Genomic DNA, 27722 nt, shown 5'->3' on the forward strand with positions numbered 1-27722 from the left:
TATGAAATTTCTTTTTGCCTGCTGCAAGGCGGACAGATTCACCACTGGTAGGAATTGCCTAAGTGCCTCTTGCAGACTGACTTACAGTCAGAGAGAAGCAAAAGAGACACTGACCGATTGTCCATAGCTTTGCATCACTGGTGACCCAAGCTCCAGATCCGAACCTCCGATGCAGTCAGGAAACCTTCAGGGCCCTCAGCACCTCCTTCAGACCACCTTCCGATACCTGGTCCCCCTCCGGCCAATTTGCGCCAGGCTTTTGCAGTCCGCAGTCCGGCACGAGTCTACCGACAGCGGTCTCCAGCAGCCCGCAGCTTCCGCAGGTTTCTCGCCTCGAGTCGCCAGCAGCCTGCCACGGGCACTGATCCCTCAGCCGCAGAGCTCCCTCACTGGTCCACTGCCATGGTCACCGTCCCCACGGGTCGTCTCCTCCGCTTCTCCTTCTCAGACAGGAGGGGGAGGGGGAGGAGTGGTGTGATCTTCCTGTCCTCTGGTGCCCTTTTCCAGTCCTGCACTTCCCCAGAGTCTGCAGCCCCTTGTGGCTGCTGCTAATTAATAGGCGCCACCAGAATCTGAACTATTCCTCTGCATATCTGTTTATATGGGCACCCTTCAATACTGAAGTTGAGTCCTGTTGTCCTAGTACCTTTTTCAGCTGCTGCAACAATAATTCTGGAGCCTACACACATCATACAATGTATATGACAATAAACCCAGGCAAACCCACAAATATGATTAAATTGAATGTTAATAACTTTAATTCTGAATAAAAATGGTCAACTAGGGATTAACTGTTCGGTTCCGAATCATGGGTCCTCTACCGGCATCACCTACGGCTCCTAGAACGCTTCCACCAGCGTTGTCTCTGCTCCATCCTCAACATTCATTGGAGCGACTTCATCCCTAATGTCGAAGTACTCGAGATGGCAGAGGCCAACAGCATCGAATCCACGCTGCTGAAGATCAAACTGTGCTGGGTAGGTCACGTCTTCAGAATGGAGGACCATCGCCTTCCCAAGATCATGTTATATGGCGAGCTCTCCACTGGCCACCGTGACAGAGGTGCACCAAAGAAGAGGTACAAGGACTGCCTAAAGAAATCTCTTGGTGCCTGCCACATTGACCACCGCCAGTGGGCTGATATCACCTCCAACCGTGCATCTTGGCGCCTCACAGTTCGGCGGGCAGCAACCTCCTTTGAGAAGACCGCAGAGCCCACCTCACTGACAAAAGACAAAGAAGGAAAAACCCAACACCCAACCCCAACCAACCAATTTTCCCCTGCAACCGCTGCAACCGTGTCTGCCTGTCCCGCATCGGACTTGTCAGCCACAAACGAGCCTGCAGCTGACGTGGACATTTTACCCCCCCCCATAAATCTTCGTCCGTGAAGCCAAGCCAAAGAAAGAGGGATTAACTGGAAACTGCTTTAAAATGACATTTCCACGAAACAGTTGTGTAATTAACCAGAGGTGATTAGTGAGCTGAAGCTAAAGGACCCCTCAGGAGGCAGTAATCACAATATGATCGAATTCACTTTGAGATTTGAAAAGGGGAAGCTAAAGTCCGATGTGTCAGTATTTCAGTGGAGCAAAGGGAGTTACAGTCGCACAAGAGAGGAACCGGCCAAAGTCGATTGGAAAAGCACACTAATGGGAAAGACGGCCAATCAGCAGTGGCGGGAGTTTCTGTGAGAAATTAGGGAAGTGCAGGACAGGCACATACCAAAAATAAATAAATTTGTGAATGGAAAAATGAGACAATTGTGACCGACGAGGGAAGTTAAAGCCAAAGTAAAAGAAAAGCACAGGGCCATACAGGGAAGCAAAAATAAGTGGAATGATAGAGGACTAGGAAACTTAATAACTTAGAGAAGGTAATTAGGTAGGAAACAACATATTATGAAAGGAAGTTAGCAAGTAATATCGAAGAGAATACTAAAAGGTTTTTTAAATATATAAAGAGTAAAAGAGTGACCAAAGAAGACATGGGACTCATAAAAAATGACACTTGAGAAGTTATAACGTGAGGCATGGAGATAGCAGAGGAAATGAATGAATATTTTGGATCAGTCTTCACTGGAAGATATTAGTAGCATGTTGGAAACTCATGGGTCTCTGGAAAGACAAGTGAATGCAGTCAAGATCACAAGAGAGAAGGTACTTGGGAAACTAAATGGTCTGAGGATAGATAAATCTCCTGGACCAGATGGAATGCACCTTTGGGTTCTGAAGCAAGTAGAGATTGTGGAGGTATTCATAATGATTTTCCAGGAATCAATGGATTCTGGCATGGAGAATCGCAAATGTCACTCTACTGCTTACAAAGGGAGGGAGAGAGTAGAAAGGAAATTATAGTCTTATTAGCACATCATACTATAGTAGTTAGGAAGCTGTTGGAGTCGATTGTTATGGATGAGGTTACTGAGTACTTGGAAGCTCATGACAAGATAGGCCTGTCAACATGGTTTCTTAAAGGAAAATCATACCTGACAAACCTATTGCAATTTTTTTGAAGAAATCAAAAGTAGAATAGACAGGGGAGATGTGTTATTGGACTTTCAAAAGCCTTTCAACAAGGTGCCACATATAAGGCTGCTAAACAAGATGAGAGCCCATGAAATTACACGAAGGATACTGGCTGATTGGTAGGAAACAGAGAGTAGGAATAAAGGGATCCTATTCTGGTTGGTTACCGATTACCAGTGGTGTCTGTCTCACAGGGGTCGGTGTTGGGGCCGCTTTTTTGACGTTGTATATAAATGATTTTGATTATAGCTTTGTGGCTAAATTTGCCGATGATACCAAAATAGGTGGTATGGCGCATGATGCTGAGGATACCAAAAGGCTGCAGAAACTCTTGGATAGATTCGGAGTAAGGGCAAAAAGGTGGCAGATGAAATCAATGTTGGAAAGTGTACAGACATGCAATTTGGTAGAAGAAATTGATGGGAAAACTACTATTTAGATGAGGAGAAACTTCAAAATTCTAAGATGTAAAAGTGTCCTAAAGGTTAACCTTCAGGTTTGGTCAGTGGAGAGGAAGATGAAGGCAATGTTGGCATTAATTTCTGGAGGAATAGCATATAAGAGCAGGGATGCAATGTTGAGACTCTATATGGCAATGGTGAGATCTCACTTGGAGTACTGTGTAAAGTATTGGGCACCTTATTTGAGAAAAGATGTGCTGGCATTGGAGAGGGATCAGAGGAGATTTACTAAATTATATCAGGAATGTAAGGGTTACTCTATGAGGAACGATTGTCGGCTCTTGGATGGTACTTGTTGGAGTACAGAAGGATGAGGGGGACCTCATGGAAGCATTATGAACTCTGAAAGGCCTGGACAGTGTAGATGTGGCAAGGATGTTTCCCATGCTACAGGAGTCTAAGACAAAAGGGAACAACTTCAGAATAAAAGGGAGTCAATACAAAATAGAGATACAAAAAAAATCCTTTAGGCAGAGGGTTGAGAGCCTGTGTAACTTGTTGCTAGTCATCTGTGGAAGCGAAGTCGTTGGGTGCATTTAGAGATTGACAGGTATTTGTTTAGTCAGGGTTATGGGGAGAATGCCAGGGAGTGGTGCTAAGTGGGAGATGGATCAGCTCATGATTAGAATGGCAGTGCAGACTCGATGGGCCAATGGGCCAACCTTTGCTCCCGTATCTTGTTAATTGGAATATGTCACAGAGGGACTAGACTCATGGAGAAAAGGAGAGAATGAAAGGAAGGGGGAGACAGGAAATAAAAAATAATGGAAGAGGGATTTTAATGTAGCGAAACAGGAGGGGAAGGTTAAAAGAAAAAGGGGATAGCAGGATTTAGATGGAGAGAGGGAGGGATTACAATGCAGGATAGAGAGAAGGGAGAAAGAGGGAGGTGTTTGATGGGGTAACGTGAGTAATGAATGATGGAAGAGGGATGGAGGGACAGAGAACAAAAAAAAGCATTAGGAAGTTCAGGCAGACGGAGGAGTGAGATGGAACTGGAAAAGAGAAGATTTTTTTTATGAACCATTGGCACATCATACACCATCCTTCATTGTGTTGGGGGGGGAGGTGAAAGAATCATGTCCTAAACTTCCAAGTGGCTATGTCTTCCTGCTGAAGACCATTGACCCTTCTGGAACTTGTACTGCTGTGCATTACCCCTATTCAGACACTGCAACACATCCAAGGTGTTGATGAAGGGCTTAAGGACAAAATGCTGGTTATGTATCTTTATCTTTGCTCTATAAAGTTCACTGTTTGACCTGCTGATATTCTCCAGCATTGTGTTTTATACGTTAACACATCCATGCCCTCATTAGAATAGGCGATGAGAATTTAAAACATTTAAAAAATGCTAGAAAATGGAATTTAATTTTTTTTTATTCCTTGCCTCAGATAAGAGGCAATGAGCAGTACAGTAGGACAGAGGGATCTGGGAATACAGGTGCATAATTCCCTGAAAGTGGCATGACAGGTGGATAGGATTGTAAAGGGAGCTTTTGGCACATTGGCCTTCATAAATCAGTATTGAGTACAGGAGTTGGGATGTTATGTTAAAGTTGCATAAGACATTAATGAGGCCAAATTTGAGCACCTAACTGCAGGAAAGATATCAATAAGATAGAAAGTGTGCAGAGACGATTTACTAGGATGTTGCCTGGACTTCAGGAACTGAGTTACTGGAAAAGGTTAAGCAGGTTAGGGCTTTATTCCTTGGAGCGTAGAAGAATGAGGGGGGATTTGATAGATGTCTTTAAAATTTTGAAGGGGATAGATAGATTAGATGGGGATAGACCATTTCCATTGAGGATAGCGGAGGTTCAAACTTGAAAACATGAGCTGAGATTTAGGGGGCAAAAGTTTAGGTGTAACACAAGGGGGAGCTCTGGTGGAGGTGGTGGAGGCAGGTACAATATTACCTTTCATGAAAAATTTGGATAGGTATCTAGAAGTAAAAGGTATGGAGGGTAATGGGCAGAATGCAGGTCAGTGGGACTAGGAGAGTGTAAGAGTTTGAGCACAGACAAGGAGGGCCGTGATGGCCTGTTTCGGTGCTGTAATTGTAAATAAGAGGATGTGGGTTAAAAGTGAAAGGGGAAAAATTTAGGGGGAACATGCTGAGTAACTTCTTCACACAGAGAGAGTTGGGGGTGTGGAACAAGCTCCCGAATAAAACAGGCTCAGTGTCATGGGGGGGATTTCGCGGCCCATACCCCACACCCCACTAGTGTCACTAGGGGGTTGCAAACTGCAAAGGGTGATGCCATCAGAGGGGGTGTCACCAAAATGAATAAATAAAAATAATCTGTTTGAAATGGATTTGTAACAGAGAAGGGCCTCTGAGTCTGAAATATACAGCAGATTTTACAAGATAAACATTCGCATCTCAATCAGCAGATAAATAACATCCGTTACCAGGTGACCTGATTTAATTACACGATTGATCAGGTCCACAGATTGTGCAGTGAAATCCTACACTAACATGTATTTAAGTGCAGAGTACCTGATAGATGATCTGTGGAAATTGTTCTCCTGTACATTAAATGCATTAGTTCACACACAAACACACACACACACACACACACACACACACACACACACACACACACACAACACACACACACACACACACACACACACACACACACACACACACACACACATGTCCTCGATGGAGTGAGGTCTGGTACTTGTGATGTGGCAGGCCGAGTTTATTCTTCTCCTGAGAAGTTGGTACCTCCATACCAGGCAGTGATGCAACCAGCCAGAATACTCTCCACAGTGCACCTGTAGACGTTTATGAGAGGATCAGTGAGGATTGGTAAAAACATCTCCTCCACAATCTCCATCATTACTGGAGCTCCATAGGGCTGTGTTCTTAACCCCTGCTCTACTTACTTTACCCCTAAGACTGTGTGGCTCAGTATGACAATGACACCATCTACAAATTTGCCGATGGTACCACGGTAGTGGGTTGTATAAAGGAAGGGGTTGAGTCAGCAAAGAGGGGGGAGATTGAAAACTTGGCTGAAAGGTGCACCAACAACAACCTCACACCAAACCCAACGAGCTGATTGTTGACCAGGAAAGGAAAACCAGAGGTATGCAATCCAGTGATTATTGGAGGATTAGAGTTGGAGAGGGTGAGCACATTTAAGTTCTTGGGAGTTACCATCTCAGAGATCTTTCCAGGATCCGACACACCAATGGCATCATGGTGGAAGCACGTCAGTGCCTCAGGAGTTTGCAGAGGTTTGGTATAACGCCATAAACCCTGGAAAATTTCTAGAGGTGGGGTTGAAAGTGTGCTGACTGGCTGCATCATGGCCTGGTATGGGAACACCAATACCCCTGAATATAAAGCCTTCGAAAGGTAGTGGACCCAGCTCAGGACATCACAGTCCTGTCCGCTGTCGAGAATATCTACAGGGAAGCTGCCGTTGGAAAGCAGCAGCAATCATCAAGGATCCACACCACCCAAGACACGCTCTGTTCTCACTCCTGCCATCAGGAAAGAGATACAGGTGCCATAAAATTCACACCACCAGGTTCAGGAACAACTGCTACCCCTCCACCATCAGACTCCTCAACCACAAACTCAATCAGAGACTTATTTAAGGAATCTAACTTTTGCACTTTATTTTTTTTATCTCTATTTTGCAGTTTGTCTACATATCTTTATTTGATTACAGGTATAAGTATTTTCTAGAGTACAATTTTTTACTCTACCAATAAGTGGTTTTGCAAGCTCAGTTTGTTTACATTCATTATCTGTTTTCAGTTCTTTATTTGTTTACATGTTTACGTGAATGGTTTATTTTTTTCACTACTAATAAGTAGTAATTCTGCCTTGCCCGCAGAAAAGGAATCTCAGGGTTGTATGTGATGTCATATATATACTTTGACAATAAATCTGAAATCTGTATTTACTTGTGTCATACATACATTCAATAAGGCAGCCTCAACTGCTCACGGGGCACAGAATTCCACAGATTCACAACCCTCTGGGAAAGGCAGCTCCTCCGTATCTCTGTCTGAATGAACATTAGCATAAAGGAAAAAGTTTGCAATAAGGCCTTATGAAAAATGAATCTGCAACTGCTGCCCAGGACATATTTACCATCTTGGCTACCAACGTCTGTAGTGTGAGATAACAGGACTATAAGGTGATATTTTGTTGACAGAAAATCATTAGGAGTTGCAGATCAACACCTCGACAAACTGTTCCATCAAGCAGAAGGACACATATGGCAAAAGCAATTCTATTATCGACCTTTAGTAAAGAACAGAGTCAACTTTGCAGCCATTCTATAATTGCAGGTTTGAACTATTAAACAAAATAACTAACGGTATATTTAAAATGGATATATCGAGTGGGCATTCCAAGCATTTCAAAAAATAAATGGATTGTAGATGCCAAACATACTGAAAATCATCGATATCCTGGTGAGGTCAAGAGTGTTTTTTAATTGCCCCAACATTGATAGAGAGATGGAGAAGATTGCATCCATGTTTACAATGCGCCAATAATTCAGAACAATACCATATATAATTAGGATATAGTTATGTAAATAAGTAAATGATGAAAGGATTTTAATAAAACAGTGTCGTATTACATGACATTGGTTTTGCCTGCTGTAATGCAGACAGATTCACCATGAGCAGAAATTGCCTTAAGCGCCTCTTACAATCAAAGGTTGTCATGCCATCATTCTATATATCAATGCTAGCATTATGTGCAACAAGTCTGTGTTGCTTGAGATAAAATGGGCACTCTTCTGCAGATGCCTTGAAGTCAGGACAACTTTATTCGGCATCTGAAAAACTGCTCCCTGTAGACAGTCGCAACTATAATGATCTCCAGAAAACATAAAATCCATGTAAAATCATTACAACAGCTTGTAGAAATCAATCAGCAACTAACCCAAGTTGATGATCCTTTTAAATAGCACCGGCAAGGTTGCTTCATCCTGCTGAACCACACAAGGCAAAGGGAGAACATTAGAGAGTGATTTAACTCCAGTTGGTGAGCACCGGATTTCACACTGAATGATACTATTTGGCTATGGTGTATAAATCCTCTACTCATCTTTACATCCTAACCAATGTGGCAACAATTGTAATTTGAGTCATAAATGGGTATTTGCATTCCTTCATATGAAAAACTGTTCACCATGTGTTGCGATTTAATAGCTGAATTTTGCAGACAACATGTTTTCACATTCTCCTGATTCTCCCGTGTTGTTGCCTAAAAAGAATGAAGAGCAGATGCAGTTTACAAAGACATGAAAAAGAAATGCAATAACGCATTCATCGTAAAATACATATTCCATCAATAGTTATCGCAACATTAACAATCTAATGACTGCATTACTGCCTTTCAACTCATAATTATAAACACTTCTATTTACATATAAAATTGGAACTGTCACCAGAAGTTTAACACATTAATTATGTCATCATAAGAGTGTTGGCATGAAATGAATCAGATTCCATTTTTATCACAACACGATCCGTGCTTTCAAAAACAGAAACGCTGGAAGAATTCAGTCAGTGGAGTTGCAGCTGAAATCATGGCATCAGTGGCCCTTCCTAAGAACAAGGGAGAGAGGAGGGCTTACAGTTTTCAAATCAGAGCAAGGAGCTTTTGTCTATTGCTTTTTGCTCGTCCCCTCCTTCCCTCCCCAGCCTTTTCATTCCTGCGCCTGCCTGCTTTTTACTCATACCTCAAAGAAGTGACCAAACCTGCAATGTTAGTTACAGTGTTTATCTTTACTGGACACTGCAAGACATGCTGAGCTCAGAATCAAAATTTATTGTCATGAACAAGTCCTGAAATTCGCTGTTTTGTGGCAGCTTCATAGTGTGAACGTTCATATTATAACCATCTTACAACATTACTATAAATAAATAAATACAAAGATAGTGCATGAAAAGTAAGGCAGTGTCCTTGGTTCATAAGTCATTCAGGAATCCAATCATAACGGGGAAGAAGCTGTCTTTGTGCTATTGAGTGGTCATCTTTCGGCTCCTGGTAGCAGAGTGAAGAGGGCATGTCCTGGTGGCTCTTTGAGGATAGAAGATGCTTTTTTGAAGACGCTGCCTCATGTCGATGTGCTCGATGGAGTGAAGTCTGGTGCCTGTGATGTCGCAGTCCGAGTTAAAGTGTGCTCAAGCTTTCTAAACTCTTGATCTGCCTTATATGGGCTTATTTTCATATCCAAAATTTGTGTTTTTATTACAATCATAGTGTCTTCAGACTTTTGTGTTTCACTTCAAGGAGCAAAGAGCCAGGTAATAGAAGTCAATTTTAAAGTCTAATATGAAATGAGCTCCTGGAGGAACTCTCCAAGAGCAGGTCAATAAAATTCAACCACAGCTGGAGTTTTACTTCGGATTCCAGCATCTGCCATTTCTTGTGTCTCTAAAGCCTATATGAAGATAAGCCTATATAAGACAGATCAAGAAATTAAAAAAGCTTGAGTGCATTTTGTTAGCAAGTTATTTTCAAGAAAAAGACTGAGTAAAGCTGAAAATGGGAAACAATGAAAGAGCAGATTACCTCCAGTTGGAGAATTCAATGCTTTTTCCAAAAGGATGCAAAATGTCTAGACTGAAGACAAGATCTAGTTTATATTGGACCTCACTATGAGGTTTAAGTTCAAGTTTATTTGTCATCAGTATCAGTACAACCTGACGAAACAGCGTTCTGTGGTCCATGGTGCAGAACAGTGCAATTTATGGCAAACAAGTTACAAATTGTGTGTGTGTGTGTGTGTGTGTGTGTGTGTGTGTGTGTGTGTGTGTGTGTGTGTGTGTGTGTGTGTGTGTGTGTGTGTGTGTGTGTGTGTGTGTGTGTGTGTGTGTACATACACACATATATTAAAATATATTTACATATTATAAAAATTATTATTGTTAAGAAGAGTTGTTTTAGGAGTCATTTGGCAGTGTCACTCTCTGTGGGAAGAAGCTGTTCTCAGCCTACAGGATCTGGCTTTGTAACTCCTCTATCTGTAATGCAGCCAGCCAGGACGCTCTTGAAAGAGCTTTTGTAGAAAGCTGACAGAATAATGGCCGGTAGCCTTGCCCATCTCAACCTTCTAAGGAAGTGCTGTTGCGCCCTCCTGACAAGTAAGGAGATGTTATGTGTCCAGGATAGGTCAATTCTTAAGTGGACTCTGAGGAATATGAGGCTCTCCACTTGCTCTACTACTGTGTTATTAATGTGTAGTGGATGGTGGTCATCCCTGGTCCTCCTGAAGTCTACAATCATCTCCTTTGTGCTGTCCACCTTGAGACTGAGGTTGTTATTCTCATACCATTTCACGAGTCATTCTACCTCTTCTCTGTGGTTTCTGCTGAGGCCACCTACTGTTGTGTCATCTGCAAACGTGATGACTCTGTTGGAGCTGGATCTGACATTGCAGTCATGTGTCAGTAGTGTGAACAGGGGCGGACTGGACACGAGGTGCACCAGTGCTCAACGTGACAGTGTTGACATTCAGCTACTGACCTGGACAGACTGTGGTTTTTCATTACGAAACCCAGGATGCCGTTACAGAGAGGGGTGAGAGGAGGAGGATGGAGGATGCAGATATACATGTTGGAAAGGGAGTGGGATTGAGAATCAAAGTGCCATGCAGAGTGATTATCCAGTCTGTGCTTGATTTCACCATTGTGGTGCCACACTGTGAACACCGAATGCAGTAGATGAGATTGGAAGAAGTACAAGTGAATCTCTACTTCATCTTGAATGCTTATTTTGGGCCCCTGGACAGTTGGAATGGAAGGGGTGAATGGACAGGTGTTTCCCTCGGTTGCACGGACAGGTGATGTATTGTGTTGGGACACAAGAGCTGACTAGGAATTCATGAAGTAAGTGGACTCTGTGAAATGCAGAATTGGGAGATGAGACAATGATTTGATTGGTGTTGGGATCATATTGAAGCTGGTGGCAAATGCAAAAGACTGTCTTTAATAGATTATGTCTTTAATCCACTGTCCTTAGTTGATGGATAAACAGACAGATGCAGGAGAAACTCAGCAGGTGCTGTTATGTAGCAAAGGTAAAGATACATCACCAACATTTCAGGCTTGAGCCCATCATCAAGGTGTTTCGCTGTCCTTAATTGATAGTGAATATGGCAGTCAGGGCAGGGACATCCTCCTCTTGGAGAATGTGGATAGATAGGGAAGTCAGCAGTGTGCCTGATAACTTCATGTGCAAGAAATGCACCCATCTCCAGTGCCTTACTGACTATGTTTGAGAATTGGAGCTGGAGATGGATGAACTCGGGATCATTCGGAATGCTGAAGGGGTGATAGACAGGATGGACAAGGACGCAATTACACTTAAGAGAAAGGAGGAAGGTAGCTGGGTCACCATCAGGAGAGGGAAAGGGAACAGGCAGGCAGTGCAGGGTTAAAAAAAAAACACATTGAAATGCTGGAGGAACTCAGCTGGTCTTTCAGCTTCCATAGGAGATAAAGATATATTGTCGATGTTTCAGCCTGAGCCCTTCTTCGAGGAATAAGCAGAATGTGCAAATAACAGGAAATCTCAGAATACAAACCTGTTGGTTGGGTGAGGAGTCCAGATGAACAAAAAAAGTTAATTGGGTATGATAAGGGGAGAGAATTCATTATATCTTTGCGAAAGGAGATGTGAAGCCCTTTCATGCCAGGTCTCCACTTGGAGGCCGTCTATAAGCGCGGAGGGAAAACATAAACTAACCTTTCATGGAGCAGCCCTAAAAGGTTGCTGTCGCATCACATTAATCTTGAGTGGCGCCTCATAGTGCCCAATGGAGGCGGGGCATCTAATGCTGTAGCGCCACCTGTTATAATTTCCAAGATTCAAGCTTTCTTTATTGTCATGTGATTAAAAACAGTGTAATATTACGAGAGACCCTTCAGTCTGTTGAAAGGCAGACAGATTCACCATCAGCAAAAATTGCCAATGGCTCTCACAGTCAGAGAAACAGAAGCCACAAAGAATCTAAAGGTTCGCCTCCCATTCTGATGCTTTCTGCCATTTTAATAATTTCCAACCAGCCCATGGAAATTCAGTCTCTTTACACCTCCATCACCAATCAGGAATGTCATTTCATCCCAAACTGGCGGCTGACCCAGTTCCCCATCCACACACACATCCGATTGGCAGATCTGGTCCTTGTGCTCAGCAACCTTTCCTTTGATTCTAATCACTTCCTCCAGGTTAAGAGCACCCACTTGGCTGCAGCTAGGCCTGTGTTTCTGTTGGAATCACAAAACAGTCCTTTTTCCAGGCTTTTCCAGGACCACTTCTCAACCTTTTCTCTGATGCGTTAATGAGATTGTTGGTGTCACATCCTTCTCGCACATTGAAATTGACGATGTTATCACTTTTGTCATCAATTTCTACCATCTTCTCACATTTACACGCTTCATCTCTGACTTTTTCCTTCCATTTCTTGATCTCTGTCTCCTTTGGAGAGGGCTAGCCACCAAGATCTTTATCAAGCCCACAGTCACCACAGCTACCTCAACCACACATCTGCTCTGCAGTCACACAACTCTATGCAAACGTAAATGAAAATATTTGATCAAATCACTCCGTTTATTTTTTTTTTGTTTTTGAAATGGAACATGACATATTCATGTGAAGAAATGCTGGTCCTGTGACAAAATAGATTTCCATTGCCATCCATCTGGTCAAGCTGATCAATCCCAATTCAGCTTAACAAGGTACAGCTCTTGTAGAGAAAGTTGGCCAGGAACATAAAAAGAAACCATCGAAACAACTTGACGTGTCAAGCAGCCACTGAGGGAATAAAGAAATTGTTGCCATTTCAGATCAAGATCATGCACCAGGCTCACCTTGGTCATTGCCTGGCAGGACATTCAATTTAATTCTTGCACTACTGAGTGTGTAGCTTAGTTATTTCAAAGGCATTCCTGAGTTATACATAACATGACCTGGTAAGAACCAATTTCCCCTTCCCAGAAGGACATCAGTGAGACAAATGGGTCTTTAACAACAATCCAGTAGTCTCCTGTCAGCATTACCAATGCAAACTTGTTTTGATAGCAGCTTTAATTTATTTATTTAATTGACTGATTTCCAACCTGCAAAATGCTAATTTGATATGTTTTTCTAAATAAGGTTTTCTAAATTCGCTCTGCCCACTCAGAAGTTCCTAATTTTGTCATTCAGCACATGGAAACAATAGAAACAAAAGACCACGAGGTCCAGTTTGGCAGGAAATGAAAAAAAAAATTATGGGCCATGTGCAGCCAGGGGATGAATGTATTAATCACTGGTTGACATGACTTTTCCTTAATTCCGTAAATAAGCAGTCCTGAAGTCTTGATCACAATATACAGGCCTCATGAATAAGAGACTCTGTCTAATTAGCACTGTCTTTATTACCAAACACATATGTCAACCCAGCACCTGCTACATTAATTTGTCCTTATGGAAAATAAATTTCTTTACTATGTAGAAAGAAGCAGCAACCAAATTTTAGATTACTATGTGCCGTTTGAAATATTTGATTATAAGAAAGACATTAATGCTGTAGAGGCTTATATTTTTCAGGTTGCTGCTGGGGAGATTTAGAGTTGTGAGGCAAGGCTAGAATAGTGTTCAGTTTCCACCAAAGCAAATGTTGCCTTAGAGGAAACACAACAGAGGCTTTTAAAATATGGTTTTGATAGAATGAATAGAAAGGCTTGCTTCCTGTACTGAAGGACTGTAGTTAGTAAGGGCCATGAATTTAAAATGGTCACATACAGCATACAAATGAATTGCTTTGTGTGGATTGGTATTGGAAGATGGAATCGCTTGCCTCAGAAATGGTTGAGACAGAGAGCAATGCATTTTGTAAAGGATAATTGTATAATTATTTGATGCAAAGGAATACGCAGGGCCATTCAGGCATTAGCTTTGAATTGAGATGCTGTTCAAATATGGCTCCATTTCTTCACTGCCTCTAAAACATATATCCGATATATTAGAGTATAATTTATGTGATTTCTGCGGGATAAGATATAGCTGTTGCAAAAAGATATATTGCACCAAACTATATCTTACATATATTGTATTGGTCATGCTCTCCTGACATAAATCAGACCACTTTTTAATCACCAATACTAATATTCAAGTCTGATTTCCCATCTTTGTTTTGATTTATATAACTTCCACTTGGGAGTTCCCAACTGAAGTAAGGAATACATTGCAGATAAAACTTCCTTGTGTTTCCCTTTCAAATCAGAATCTCCATTTTACTGCCCTCTGGGAACATTATGGGCATTCCTAATGAAAAAAGCTTTGAAATGAAAGTAACATAAGATTGTGTTGTTAAGAATATTATATCAGAAATGGGAACCTTTTTACATTCCACCTGGTCATGCCCTAAAGTGAAACCTTTTTGGGAACATTTAAGAATTTTATTAGACCAGATTATTGAGAAACAATTGCCATGAAGTCCAGAATTGTTTCTCTTAGGAAATACAAGACCAAAAATGAGGCTGTCCAAGTATCAAATAGAACTTCTTAAAATTAAATTGCAGTGGTCAGGAAATGTATGGCAGTAACTTGGAAGTCTGATTCCCTTCTGGATATAGCCTGGTGGAATGCAGAAATGCATATTTGTGTTCTCCTTAAGAAAATTACTTATAATGCAAGGAAGAAATATAACACATTTTTGCAGGTAACAACAGCCATACTTGCAGAATGCAGGGTTGAATTATTCTGTTCTTGAGTTCTACCTCCTTGTTCTTTCCCCTGTTTGAGATCTAGACAAGTGAAGGAATTAGCTCCTCTGATCCCGGATCCTGACTGTTCCTTGTTCTTGCTTTTCTGTATCTTTCTCTCTTATACAATTTCTTTTCCTTTCCTTCCTTTTTTTCTATCTTGGGGTTTTGTTAATTGGGAAGGGAGAATGGGGCTGTTTTGAAATATGAATAGTCTCTATCATTGATCTTTTTTCATTTCAATTTATGTAGTCGGGTAATGGTTATTTCTTGATATATATTTGACTACAAAATTAAGTGTACAAAAAATGTATATGACTGCATTGCTTTCTGCAGCTTTTATCAGCAACATGCACAAAGCATCATAGCTCCCATTGAAGTCTCAGGTCTATTTTTCAATCCGTCCGTCACATAGAACAGGCAGAGAAGATTTAATTATGTACATGGAATTGCTCAATACCGACATTTCTTGTACCATTGCAGCAATCCTCACATCAAATACATTACATTTAATAAATAATTATTCTGACATTGAATGAAAGGATAGACTTTTTTCATGGATTGAACAGGTGACCATTCCAGGTTTGTGCAAAGTTGGATGAGTTCACTGTCCTCATTCACATGATGCCTAATGCACATTGCACACCTTTCCTGGTCTTTCACACCAATTGGGATGGTTTTCCTCAAATCCTACCCTTGAAGGGTGAAAGTCACAGAGCAAGTGGGAATTATTGAAAGAGCCGGACAGAGTAGACGGTTAGAAAAAGAAATCAAAGGGATAACAAGATCACGGAGGAGGAATGGTTGGTCTAGGAGATGATTATGGGAAAATATTGTAGAGGTGGGAAGCAGTGAGATTAGCAGCTGAAAGCCTGGGATGCCAGGATTAACATAGACAGCAGAGAACATTGATGGAATGCAGAAGCTTAGCCTCAAGGAAATTAACTCTTGGAAATTGTTAGATTCCCTAGAAGGGATCTAGGCAGGGATGTGCCCTTTTACCAAGACAGGAACTGATTTTAAATGACCAGTTAACACTTGTATCTGCAATTGGAAACTGCGCTGCTTGTAAGATGCATTCTTTAGGGTAGGAATGTATGAATTATGTTGTCCTTGACTTATGTCTTTGTGTATGCCTACTGGCTTCTGTGCGCATTCAAACCAGATGCACATGAAACTACACTGCAATTAGTGTATTTTTGTGATTTATCAAAATCATTCCTCCACATGAAATTACTTCATTGAATACAGCAAAAGCCATTAGCCAAAATAAACATTTTGTTTGTAATGCAAAAGCCACACTCCAGAACCATTCCCCCTCTAATATTTTTACACTGGTATCTCGCAAAATTTAACTGATATGCCTGCCCACAAAAAGTAGGAGAGGTAGAGTCTGACCAATTACTGCCCCATTAATCTCCTCTCAGTAAGATTCAGAACAATAACTCTCCACTGGTTAATGTCAGCCTCAGTGCAAAGGAAGATGTTTTGGTTATTGTGGATTATTTTTATCATCAAAAGCAATGCAGAAGTTCCTCAGGACAGAGACCTGCTCCAAGTCTCTCCATCTTTTCCTTCCTCCTTGGGGATGTCCATTGTTCAGTGCCTAAATCAAATCACAAGAATTTAACTAACAACTATCCTAGTAGTCGCCATTCACTAGAAACATAACGGATCCCAACACATACATACAGTGGCTATAAAAGCACACCAATGACATATTTCCTTACTCCTAACTTTCCACTTTCTATATTGCAAATGTTAGGAGAACAGTCACAGAGCCTAGAATTGCAATAATAAGAAAGAGCAATTAGCACCTTGCAAGGGCAGTATGATATTACTATTATAGGGTTCAGTCAGAAGCCTGATGGCTGTGGGGAAGAAACTGTCTTTAAGCCTGTAGTGTATGCTTTCCCACTATTAAGCTTTCTCCCCAAATGGGAGGAGAGAAAAGAGAATGTGTCTGGGATGTGATGGGTCTTTTTATTTGTTAGCTGCCTTTTTTGGGCAACAGGAGATGTAGATGGAGTTCATGGATGGGAGGGAAGTTTGTATTATGTTTTGAGCTGCATTCCCCACCTTCTGTAGCTTCATCTGATCTTCAGCTGAGGCGTTCCCAAACCAAGCTGCGATGCATCCAGTAGGTTTTTTTTATGGTGTACCTGCAGAAGTTGAGGGAAAAGGGAGACAAGCCAAACTTCCTTCACCTTCTGAGTAAGTAGAGGTGTTGTTGTACTTTCTTGACACATGTTTGAGTCAGATCAGGACATTGGAAATATTGAAAAGACTCAAAGCTAACTATTAGTACAACTACAGCACCATTAACGTGGGCAGATCTAATATTCTCCCTGTTCTGGATTCATTCCACATCAATCTGTCCTGGAAAGTTCTCCTCATTCTATCATCTTTAAAGCCATTGTTACATATATGCCTACACAACCAAAGGTGATTTGCTTCTTGTGGCTAACAATTCTACCCAACTATTCCAAAGTTTATTGTCGTGCCCCATCTGAGCCGATACATTAAGACCCCCACTCCCTCTCCAAAAGTCAAAGATCTTTTTTTTGTTGGTCTTATTGATATTGAAGGGCAGCTTGTTGTTTTGAAACCACGTGACAAGACTTTCAATCTGCATTCTTTCTCGTCATTACTTTTTGCCCACCCCACTACTATGGCTTCATCAGCAACTTTGACGATGATTTAGCTATGCAGTTGTAGGTATGGGATGAGGAGGGGTGTGGTGCAGTAGAGCATTGAGGAGCATTGTGATTGACTGTGATTGCGGAGGAGATGTCATCGTCCATCTCACCAATTGAGATCTCTTCAGTGGGAAGTCAAGGATCCATTGGCAGAGTGGGCACAGAGGCCCAGAGCATGAAGTTGAGGAATGAGCTTGTTTGGGTCTATATTGTTCATCTTTTATTATTTTCAAGTTATAATCCTGAAATTTCATACCTAAAAGAACAATTGAAGTACCAAACCATACTCAAGAAAAATTTTACTTCCATTATCGGAATTCAAGAAATCAGCTGCCTCAAACAACTGGCAAAAAAAAAAAAAATCACAGAAAATAACTACTGGTAGGTAAAAAAAATGAACGTTTAAAATTGACGCCCCCTACTAGTTAGTTCACCTAACACGCAACACACAATCTCAAGCAACCGGAAAATTCATTTAATCGGCATCTACCAATCCTGGATACTGGGTATTTTACTTTATAACTTTATCAAAAACAATTTGGTTGGAGAAGCAGATGCTAGTGTTGCCATGCCTTGTACAAATGAATGAAGAATGAACAAAAACAAAGAGACTTATTTCCTGCCTATTTGTTAAATGGCATCTGTTTGTTTTAGATTTTTGGACTCTGCATTCTCTGTTTTGTTTTGTTTTATAACAAGTCTAACATTGAATAATGATTGCAAATATTGGGATGTGGCTCAGACTAGAAGCTCAGGAGCAGAATTTTTTTTTTCTGTGTTTCTTTGCAAAATCCTGCACAGAGGATCCTGCTTAAGAAAAAAGAAATTACAAAGCTATCAGAATTCAAGTCACGATTGTGTGATAATTTTTTTACAGAACAAGATTACTGAAAGCATTGCATGGTTTATAATCTCCAGCATTCTATGGGAAGAAAATAAAATCACTCGTCAGAGAAGAAGCAAGGGGAGGAGTGGTCCAGATTTGTGAATTATGATCAACATTCATCTATCGTTGGATTTTATGGTTTAACGCTTCTATTTAATTTTTAATGTGAACAAGACTACTAAAATCACAAGAGTAACATACCAACTACTGCATTTCATGCCCTGGAAGAGTCATTTCATTCTCAATTATAAAACTGTAAATTCAAATCATAAAACTATTAGTTCTAAAGTAAAATATTCCAAATCTCCTTTGCTGTCAACAGTGCGAGGAAATACAGAGTCTTTAAGAATCTTAATTTAATCTGCTACATTCAACCCTCGTTCCCTGCACGTTCTTTTGGTCTAAATACCCACATACATTCTTGCTGATAGTCGTCCATTTTATTCTTATAAACACTCCTTACTGCTGCATTGTCTTCCCATACATCAGACCTGGAAATAGTGTGCATCCCTCAAAAAGATGCAAAGGGCTTCAGGGAATACAGAAGGTGCTGCTGATCAGATTGAAATCCAACAAACATTAGACCACACAAACATGAGCTGAGAAATACCTGCACTAGGGGAATCAACGTTAGGCTGTCAGGAAGAGGTAACTGAGTGAGTCAGACCCAAGTGCCAACGACAGGTCAAGTGAGTTGGTGGCAGTTAACACGAGAATAGTTCATGGTTTGTGATGAAATGCTCTTCAAGTTGTGTTTTTGCAGGAGTTTATATTGTAAATGGCATAAAATAATCTGATCGTGGTCATTTGAGAATCTAGAATGGAATGGCAAAGAGTACGAGGCAATGCTTCTCTAATGTGCATGTTGACAGGTGAGAGGCGATTAATCTGACAGGATCAGCTTGCAATAGAACTGTTCTGTGTAGATTTGACATTCAGAGCCATATGATTATCAGTCCTCATTCGGATTTCAATTTATCCACAAGGGACAGCTAGAATTTGAGGGATGTCAAAAGAAGAAATGACTAATAACTTAACATTCCAAGGTAATGAGTTATTCAGGCTGACTTTGCGGTCTCTCAGGGACTGCAAAAACAAGACGGAAGGAGAGATCTTCGGTTTCTTCAACCAGCAGGAAATCAGAAATGGAGCAGCTGCTTCATGACCCCACAGAAGCGATGCAATCAAAGGCAATGCAAGGGGCTCTCTCGGTGAATGGGAATGTGCCATCAGTCAAGTTTCTCCTACTGAACCTGGAGGAAACACAGGATTAGGAAGTGCATTCACATTATTGGAAAGCAAATTTTAATGTATCGGCTCAGATGGGGCACGACACTAAATTTTGGAATAGTTGGGTAGAATTGTTAGCCACAAGAAGCAAACCACCTTTGGTTGTGTAGGCATATATGTAACAATGGCTTTAAAGATGATAGAATGAGGAGAACTTTCCATGACAGTTAGATGTGGAATGAATCCAGAACAGGAAGAATATTAGATCTGCTCATGTAATGTCTAATGAGATGTTTATAACTAGATGTGCAGTCAATCATGCAGTCACTAGCCTAGTTAGTATTAGCCTCAGCCACTTTTATAACCATTGTCAGGCTGAACAGAATTCATTTACTGAGCATTTTGCATTCTAAGAGACAACTGATGGCAGCAAGAATGCAGATATTCGATGTTTGTAGCAAAAGAATGCCAAATTTCAGAAGAAAGCAGAAATATATGAATAAAGACATGCAATCCAGAAAGCAACATAAAAGGTCCATGTGCCATAAACAGACAATATAATTTTAAATAACAAAGCTAATATTCTTGAGGCCTGATCTTTGTGGGTACTCTCTTGTTTCGTGATCTGTATTGCAGAAGACCACCGGGAATTCATGCGCAGGTACGGAAAGCAATTACAACAATGAATGGCTTATCTCAGGTAAACAAAGGGGAGGAAATTATTCAAGTCATGGAGAACCTGGTCAGGCCATATCTGAAGGACAGAGATCTAGACCCTGCACCTCAGGAAGGACACCTTGGCCTTGGAGTAAGTGCAGTGCAAATCCATCAAACGATACTGCAATTTAATAGGTGAAAGCATAATATAAAAAACGAATTAAACGGGAATACAATTCCTTTTAGTCAAAAGATTGAGGGTGATCTAATCATGGGATTTAAAATGAGTTAAACCATGAGATAGATACAGAGAATCTAGTTTTACAGCCGGAGGAATCCAATAAAAGAGAACAAATCAGAACTAAAGTAAATTAAAAGAATCCAAGGCGTAGAATATGAATATTTGTACGTATTTGTACATTCGCCCCCTGTGCTGCCTCCTCTGCCATTCAATAAGATCACGGCTAATCTTTTACTTCAGTGTCATTCACCTATTTCCCTTTATTTCCAAAATATACATAAACAATCATATTCTATCTTAAATATACTCAAGAACCAAGTCTATTCTGTGGATATCTTCAAAGATTCACGTCTCTGCATGAAGATATTTCTTCTCATTTCTGTCCTGAATGGCTAATTCGTATTTTGAGACCTGGACCCTAGCCTGGTAAGCTTCTGAAAAATTCTATACATTCCAGTGAAAAGTTCACGGTTTTGGGGCGGCACAGTTGGCATGACCTTTGTAGCACCAGCGGATCCTGCTGCTGCCTGTAAGGAGTTTTGTACGTTCTCCTCGTGTCTGCGTGGGTTTTCCCCCAGGCGGCGGGGGCGTCTCTGGTTTCTGCTCGCCGTTCGAAATACACCAGGGGTGTAGGTTAATGGGGTGCAAATTGGACTCGTGGGCCTTGCTACATGTCTAAATTGAAAAATATAGCATTACTGAACCAAGATGTTTAAAGTTTCATGTTATTTGACTAATTTACATTCTACAACTGCTATGATGGATTTGAATTCACATCTCTGGATTAGTTAAACTAGGTTTCTGGATTACTAGTATGTCCATTTAATTGCAACACCATAACACCCTTAGTTCTTATTCAGGATTGTATAAGGAAGTATTTTTTTCCCCAGGCACTGGTTTCCTCCCACATTTCAAAACATACCGGGGGTGTAGGTTAATTGGGTGACATGGACTTGTGGGCCACAATGGCCTGTTACTGTGCTGTATGTCTACATTTAAAATTTAAAATTAAAAAAATAAATTTAAGCCAGCCCACACCTCTTTGGGATGTGAAAAGAAACTGGATTACCCAGAGGAAATTTGTCTAGCCATGGTGAGAATGTGCAAACTCCACACAATAGGTTAGAAGTGAACTCATGTCCCTCGAGCTGTGGTAGCAGGTGTCACAGGTGGAAAGGATCATAAGTCATAAAAGAGAACTTTTGGCCACATTGTCCTTCATAAATGAAAGCATTGAGTGGGTGACAACATCTCTGAGGATCTGTCCTGGAATCTCCATATTGATGCAATCACAAAGAGGGCTCGGCAGTGGCTATACTTTGTGAGATGTCTGAGGAGATTCAGTATGTCACTGAAAACTCTTGTAAGCTTCTACAGGTGTACCATGGAGAGCATTCTGGCTGGATGCATCACTGTCTGGTATGGAGGCACCAAATCTCAGGACAAGAATAAACTCCAGAGGGTTGTTAACTCGGCCTGCGACATCGAGGACATCTACATGAGGCAGTGTCTTAAAAAAGCAACCTCTATCCTCAAAGACCCCCACCACCCAGAACATTCCCTCTTCACTCTGCTACCATCAGAGAAAAGGTACAGGAGCCTAAAGACGAGCACTCAGTGGCACAAGGACAACTTGTTCCCCATTACCATCAGATTCCTGAATAATCAATTAACCAAAGACACTACCTTACTTTTCATGTACAATTATTGTTATTATTTTTATAGTAATGTTGTAAGATGTTTATAATATGAATGTTTGTCCTGTGATGCTGCCACAAAACATTATATTTCATGACTTGATTACGACAATAATTTGTGATGTTATGTTGAAATTGCATTAGACATTGGTGAGGCCAAATTTAGAGTATTGAACTACAGGAAGGATATCAATAAGATTGAAAGAGTGCAGAGAAAAGAGAAAATTCACAAGGATGTTGAGTCTTGAAGAGCTGAGTTATAGGGAAAGGTTGAATAGGTTAGGACTTTATCCCCTGTGACGGCTGAGTATGCGCGGAGATTTGATAGAGGTATACAAAATTTTGAGGCATAGAGAGAGGATTAATGCAAGCAGCTTTTTCCACTGCATTCGTGTGAGATGATAACTGGAGCAGCTTTTCTCAATGGGTGTCATATAGACCCTCCTGGGGGCCACAGCACATTTAAGCGGGAGCATGGACTGAAATCATAAAATAATTATCATGTGGTCTGTAGGAGAGAAGTACCAACTAAACTTGACTGCTTCACAGGGAAGGGGGCCCATAAACTTTGAGCAGAGTCCAAAATGGGCGACAGACAAAAGAAAGGTTGAAATTAACGAGCTGCCAGTGGACGTGGTGGATGCAGCACTTAAGAGATATTTGGATAGGTACTTGGATGGGAGGGATATGGTCCAGGAGTAGGCCCATTAGGGTTACTAGATTTTCCATATAAAAATTCAGGATACCCTGCTCAAATTTAAATTCAAATGATTTCTAATATACATTGTGATAAATTAATCTTACTACATGGTGTCCTGATACAAGTCAAAACAGCACACTGGACAAAATCATTAAATTCAGGACATGTCCTGTAAATACGGGATGCCTGGCAACATCAGGCTGATGGGACTAGATGGAAAAGCTTGGCACAGAGAAGATGGGCCAGAGGGCCTGTTTCTGTGCTGTACTGTTCCATGGTTCCATGTACAAGAGCATTGGTGCTCTTGTAATTATTTGGTGGAATAGGCAAGGAGCTGATCAGCTGTTAGGTGTCCTATAGTAATGCAAAGGTTCTCAGCTAGACCAATAGTGCTTTTTGCAAAGGTCTCCCTAAAATTTCCTCAGACATTTTTTGACTAAAAGGGATGGATACAAAAGAGGAAGGAAAGTTGTTTCCACTGGTAGGTGGGTTTGGAATTAGAAGGACATTGTCTTTAAGGATCAGGAGAATAGATTTAGGACTGAGCAGAGAAGGAATTGCTTTTCTTAGAGAGCAGTGAATCTACAGAGGCTCCCAAGTCCCAGCAAAATATGAAATATATCTTGCAGCGAATCAAGGGTTATGGAGGAAAGACAGGTGTTGATGAAGCTGTGACCAGCGCCAGATCAGCCAAAATCTTAATGAATGGCATGCTTGATGGTCTACTCCTGTTCCCAATTCTTGTTCTTATGTAAGATGTCTCGAAAACCCTGAAATGTTTGCTCCCAGCCCTTATCTATTTTCCTGGCATTTCCCTTTCAGGTGAAAGGGCCTGCATGTCTAACTTTAAAATTTAAAAATTAATACAAAATCTATTTGTAAGTTGGTTGCCAGAATCATAACGATTGAACAACAATATCAGTTTCAGGGAGGGAAGACAACTGATGCAGGGAGGACAAGTGACCAGCTCAGTCGGATTTCAATCAACGGTAACCACGGTTTTCATTGGTTTATCCCTTCACGAGGAGACAATGCAGTGGCCAATATCTCTTAACATTCCTCTGCATTTTCTCATTTGGAAATCCAATCTACTTGCATCAGATGCTGACAGACATCTGGAGCTTATTCTAAACAGGAGAACAGTGATAATACCTTTGTGGGAGAAAGTTGGTGCAAGGAATTGTCAGCCTATGAGCAGGAGGCATTAGAATAGGTGGAAACGAGACACACCAAATAGATATTGTGAGAGTAGAGCAAAAAGATAGCTGTGGGAGTTAGTACCAGGATTCAAGCAGCAGGAACTTAGTTGGAGCACTGAAAAAAAAACTTCAGCGATTTCACACAATAGGCAATTGAAAACAACATTGGATGTCCATCTCATGAAATGTCCCATTGGCTTTAGATATTACCGAGTTCATGGCACCCCATCATTCATCCACCAGCAATCTTCTTGAGCTGTGGTGCAATCCTCAACATTTACAAAGCCCTCAGATACAGTCCTGGCAGTTTACTCACTCTGCCAGGTATTCCATCAAGAAAGGAAATGCATTCAAACACACTGCCAACTCACCATCACAATTCCTTCTAGGTTAGTGCTGTTGAATCATAGTTGACTGTCAATCACCCCCAAAGAAAGGCAACAGTTATTATAATGGATGTTAGATGAGACTAAGATTCTTGACCACTAGATACCTATAACCATGGTGTCTTCTGTTTCTTCCATCCACATTCTTATTATCCCCAGTCTTTGATGTTTGGCAAGCTGCAGATCATGTCATTGCACATCTTTCCATTCTCCCTTTGCCACTACCTCATTCTGAGCTTCTTTCAGAGGGTCAAGAAATGCAAACGTGACCAGATGGTGTTTTTAGACCAAAAGGATAATGAAGATGAATCAATGCCATAATTGAATTTCACATTCCCAGCAATCTGCTGTTAAATTATTTCTGGCCTTCCGATAGGTTGAGGCGGGGTGTGGGGACCTTGCATAAACTCTGATATTCCACTAAATGGCAGCCAGTGTGAATTGCACCACAAATGTTCAACTTTTGAGATATCTTACTGGAAATCGATTTGACCCAAAACCTATGCACCACGGAGCTAAATTTATCTATCTATACAAAAATACAAAATATTTTTGAGGACAAATATTTATTGTCTAAAAAGAAAATATTGTTGGAAGAATATACAAAAGATTCCAGTATAAAGCAGAGTAGGACACAGCCAGTCAGGCCAGTGTTCTTTTCAATTATCTTGGAACTGAGAAAAATACTTATCTGATTTGCAGAAAAGCTCGAATGATGTCTCTGATTGGCAATCATACGTTACCCATTGAAATCTGTTCAGACAGCTAAAGGAACTGAAAATATTTCAAATACCTAGTGCAAGAAAAGTTGATCCATTGGGTCAGAGAACTGTCTGGAGACTTGGTGATTGATGAAATACTTGTTTATTGATGGCAACTTGGTGCCAAAATGTTTAGTGGATTTCTCTCCTCAAAGCCTCTCTCACCATTGTTTAAGGGGATGGGGATCAAGAAAAGAATGACAGGGATTTTAAAAAAACACATCTGTTGAAAGATTTGCATGACATTCTGTACTTACCTCAGAAATGTATTTTAAACAGGACTGGGACAAAACACTGCAAAACGAAAATATCACCCCATCCTGCAGTGAGTTGGGTTTTCTCGAGTTACGCGTTCCTCACAGAGGCACTGAAAGTTAACTGAGCTCGAAGCAAAATTCTGGAAAGCCAACTTAATCTGGAGCACAAATATCTACAGCTGCAATAGTACTCTGACGTCAGCTTGGTAGCACTTCTGCTGCCGAACGATACATTCCCATTCCGCAGCACTAAACAGGTTATAGAGCAACATCAATGCATTGTACATTGTCTTTGAAATTCACTTCATTTGGAATGAATTTCGGAGGCAAAGTCAACACTCACTGATGCTGCTAATATCATGCATTTAAAACCATCGTCAGAAATGAATTTCCAGACAGAGATTTCATTTGCTAAGTAGATATATATATCTCTATATATATACAGTGGATTGAAACTATTTGCCGGGTAATAAGGTGACATCTTTCTTACCTTTTTGAACGATGTTATATGGTCCTTCGCATTCTCCCAAAAGGGACTTGAAATTCTCTGTGCCTAGAAATTGTTTACTAAAGAAATGCTAATCCCTGCATTGATTTGCCTGTGATCACAATATCCGAATGACAATCAGAATTTATTGTCATGAGCATGTCGCGGAATTCTTCATTTTGCTGTACCATCACAGTGCAATCATTTTTACAGAAACCACATTACAAAATAAATAAAAATAATGAAAGAGAAATAAAAGGCAAAACAAACTATAGTTCATTGTTCATTCAGGAACCTGATGGCAGCGGGGAAGAAGCTGTTTTTGAGGCTCCTGTTCCTTTTTCCTGATGGTAGCAGAGTGGAGAGGGCATGGACTGGGTGGGGATGGATGGGGTCCTTGAGGAGAGAGGCTGCTTTTTTAAGACACCGTTTCATGTTGATGTCCTCCATGGAGTGGAGACTGATTCTTGTGATGTCGCAGGCTGAGATAACAACCCTCTGGTGTTTTTCTTGGTCCTGATTTTTTTCTTGTCTGTGCAGGAGTTCTTCTTCTGCATGGTATGGAGTTAGGCACCTCCATACCATGCAGCCTGCTCTCTACTGTACACCTGTAGAAGCCTTTGCGAGTCTTCAGGGACATACCGAATCTCCTCAAACTCCTCTCAAAGTAGAGCCGCTGCCGAGCCTTCTTATATTCCAACCTGCAAGATGCGGAATGCACTGTGCATTTAAGGAAAAAAAACTCCTCGACCTTCTCCTATTTGGAGCTTGTGATGTAAACACAATTAACTTCAGACCATCAGCATTGGAACCTGCTCTACAGTTGCAGATATCATACATGCACCATTAAAAATTAGCTGCATTAGTTCCATTTGGAAGCTCCTGCTTGATGCATGTGTCAATTTAAATTTTCGTTTCTTATTGTTCCTAGATGTGATGTGCCTTAGGGTGCTGGGACCATTGTTGTTTGTCATCTATATCAATGATCTGGATAATAATGTGGGAAATTGGATCAGCAAGTTTGCTGACAACACTAAGATTGGAGGCGTTGTGGACAACGAGGAAGGCTTTCAAAGCTTACAGAGCGATCTGGACCAACTGTGAAAATGGGCTGAAAAATGGCTCATGGAATTTAATGCAGACAAGAGTGAGGTTGTAGTGGGTTGTGTGTGAGGGCAGCGAAAAGAACTGAGACAGTAGGCTGTGAGCTCATTTAGCACAACTCATTTACTTTACAGTTCACGCTGCAGCCTTTAAGGCCTTCAGGGCTCCGCCCCTCACGTTCCAAAGCTCATGTCATGCTGACGTCAGCGTGTACATGTACTTACAGTCTGTACCGGAAGAGAAGGACTTGAAAAGCCACTTTTGCCATGGCTGCCAGGCTGACAGCGGGGCTGATTTTCCGCTGCAATTATGTACACTGCCACACAACCCCTCCCCCCAGAACCAGTGCCAGTTGTCTCACTGTGCATCGTGAATGAGATCAGCTGCTTCAGTGGCAGACCTCTACGTACTGGTGGCGGGACCTTTACCGGCTCTGACAAGTCCAAGTGGGCTGGCTTGAGGTGGTCCAGTGTGAAAAGTTCATCTCTGCCCCCAGTGTCGAGAGTGAATGTTTGTGCATTTCTCTGGAGCACATTGTAGGGTACCTCGTAGGGACGCGGGAGGTGTGGCCTGTGTCCGCCCCATGACAAAACACATAATTGCAAGAGTTTAAGTCTGCAGGGTAATTGGAGGGTGGGTGACAGTGTCACAATGGTGTGAGTGATCCCAATTTGTCTCTCAGTCTTTCCA

At 41.2% G+C, this 27722-nt stretch overlaps 2 long non-coding RNA genes across 5 annotated transcripts in view; one reads left to right on the forward strand and one right to left on the reverse strand.

The window, feature by feature from the left end:
* The window catches only part of LOC138740050 (uncharacterized), a 108484-nt gene that overhangs the window by 30308 nt on the left and 50454 nt on the right, over positions 1-27722 (forward strand). The gene's annotated exons all lie outside the window — the stretch shown is intronic.
* LOC138740067 (uncharacterized) overlaps positions 8146-27722 on the reverse strand; it is a 75643-nt gene continuing 56066 nt past the window's right edge. The window contains exon 3 of the long non-coding RNA XR_011342651.1: positions 8146-8237. This is a non-coding gene — a long non-coding RNA (uncharacterized lncRNA). The remainder of the gene's footprint in view (positions 8238-27722) is intronic.

This window comes from Narcine bancroftii, chromosome 1, assembly GCF_036971445.1.
Source record: "Narcine bancroftii isolate sNarBan1 chromosome 1, sNarBan1.hap1, whole genome shotgun sequence".
In the NCBI taxonomy this organism is placed as follows: Eukaryota; Metazoa; Chordata; class Chondrichthyes; order Torpediniformes; family Narcinidae; genus Narcine; species Narcine bancroftii.